Here is a 2,841-nt window from a genome sequence, read left to right as displayed (position 1 = left end):
ATAAAATGATCAAAAAACTTTTTGGATTGAACCATATATGATTGAGTACACACACATCACATTTAGACAAGTACAATCTAACAAATGAATAAGACATTCATTGAACATAAGGCAAGTGTGTTATGTGTGTGTATCAAATGTGGAATAGTCCTTAGTCTAGAATGAAGCTTCAATGATCAATTCAATCAAGTCATACACAACTAGTACTAAGTCAAGTGGTATATCTCAATTATAGAAGTGAACATATATGACCTCCCACAAGAAAATGATTACATAAGATTGAAGCTTTTCATTTGGCTTCTTACAATTCATATCATTTGATCATTTTGAATCAATACAACTCATTTTGAGCAATACATCTCATTTTTGAGATTGATGCCTGAAATTTTTTATATTTCAATTTGATGAACAAGCCTTTGGCTTTTTGGACATCATACATTTTCTTATAAGTCGCTTTCCCTTTTTCCTAGTCGAATACTAGTATGTGCGACGGCTTTTGCAGCTCATTATCTCTTTTCATTTTGAGATTTACATTTATTGAGCTCTTTAAGCAATAAAGATAAAAGAGTGGGAAGAGATATAAGCACAAGTCTACGCATGTATCAAAACCAACATGACTATTGACAAATCATTCATGACAAGCTTGAAGATCGATTTACAACAATCACACAAAGATGTCAAGATTTTTCCCACAAAGATATAAGTGCAAAAATAACAAGCTAAGCTCGAAAATGCACAAAACCATTTGTACAAAGGTACAAGGCCAAACTCACATGTGATATGTGCTCAAACATATACGATCAAACTTTTTGAATTTTTCACTTTTTATGTGGTTTTGGATTTTTTACTCACACAAAAAAGAAACATAAAAGTAAGATCAAAAACGAAACAATGCATACAAATAAATGCAAGATGCACAAAATGCATGAAGATATGACATTTAATGCATGAAGGGTCCTACAAAGATCGAAAGAATTAGATCAAGGACCAAAAGAGCAAAAGCTCAACCATAGGAACCCTTCCTCATCCAAACGGAACGATTGTTTGGAATGAGTGTCTCATGAGAAGTGAGACGAGGGTTGGAAGAATGAGAACCGGAGATGCACATAGACAAGGAGTTAAGAGCATTAAACATTTTCTTTAACAACATGCTATTATCACTAAAATCCGGTTTATCCTTTTTAGCACAACTTCCAAGAAGCTCAAGTTTTTCTTTTCTTTTGATTCTTTTAAAAGCATGAAACTTAGAGCATTGAGGTCTTAAATGACCAAAGGCACCACAATGGTGACACACAATGTGTTTAGGTCCACTAGGCCTTTTGGGAAGGGATCTAGCAATATGATTTTGTTCCATCTTCAACTTATGACATTGAGGTCTTATATGACCAATCACACCACAATGGTGGCAAGTTGGAACAAACTTAGATCCATCCAAAGCCTTAGGTTGAGACCTAAACGAAGGCTTTGACTTAACAGCCTTTCTCTCCACCTTTTGATTTCTTTTATGTGGAGGAATGTACACCGATTTGTCCTTTAAGGTAGAACACACACTAGGCACAAAATCGGGTACCACAACATGATTGCAACAAATATTTTCATCCTTTTTAACAATAGGTTCAGCAATCAAACACTTGGCATGCATCTTAAGAGATTCATTTTCACATTTAAGATCATCAACAAGTTTGTTAGACAAAACAAGTTTAGCATCCAAGTCCATATTCAAACATTCAAACTCTTTCAGCTTTTCAAGAGAAATTTCAGCAAGTTTTTTATATTTCTCAACCAATTTGTTGGATTCATTGAGCTTAGCAATCAAATCATCCTTTTCACAAAATAACTTGCTCAAATTCTTTTGAAACTTCTTAGCATTTTTCTTGAAGAGTTTGTCAACAACACCCATAGATTCAAATAACATGTCATCACACTTATGAGGATTAACACTCATAGAGGCATTTTCACAAACACGTGGCATGTTACATTCATCACCAACCAAATCATGCAAAGAGTCATACAAAGCACAATCCATGGCAAATAAACACAAGGGGTCAAGGATCACACTTAGGTATTTAAACCATAACAAGTGTACCCGCTCTGATACCAAATGAAAGTTCAAAAACGTGTACAAAAAACACTTTTGAACGTTTAGACCCCCAAAAACCAACTTAATCAACACAAGCAATATGTTAAACAACTAGTGTGCGGAAACTTAACATATGCTATAATATGGAATTGGTTAAACAACTATCTAAGCCATAACAAAATAAACCACAGCAGATAAAGTAAAGGCAGAGATAGAGAGGAAGGAAGATGCAAACACAGAGATAACACCAGATGTGTTATCGAAGAGGAAACCGAAGACCTCGGCGAAAAACCTCTCCGCCGCCCTCCAAGCGGTAATCAATCCACTAGAAAATACAGTTGGGATACAAGGACAGCAATAGACCCTCCAAGCCTAATCTACCCAATGCACCTAAGCCCTCCAAGCTTCTTGCTCCAACGAGGTTGCGCCGAACCTTTTTCTTTTCTAGCTTTCCGGATTCCGCTACTTCACCGTAGCATCAACCAATAAAGATTGGCTCCTTCCTAACTGCTTCCCAGAACTCCAAACGACTGTCTCACAGAGATGATAATGGTGAGAACCAGGTTTGGTATAAAGGCCTCTCAAGGATTTGACAATGGAGAGGAAGAGAGTGAGGGATTTTGATGAGACTCTAAGGTAGAGATTGTGGGTAAAACAATCTGGTTTTTCTTTAGGGTTTCTCTCTCAAAATTCTCTCTGGAAGCTCTCTTTCAATCGTGGGTTAAAAGGGTATTTATACTGAAGAGGAGTGGAATGCGAAA

Source organism: Quercus robur, chromosome 2 (assembly GCF_932294415.1).
Source record: "Quercus robur chromosome 2, dhQueRobu3.1, whole genome shotgun sequence".
Classification (NCBI taxonomy): Eukaryota; Viridiplantae; Streptophyta; class Magnoliopsida; order Fagales; family Fagaceae; genus Quercus; species Quercus robur.
This window is presented reverse-complemented; position numbering follows the sequence as displayed.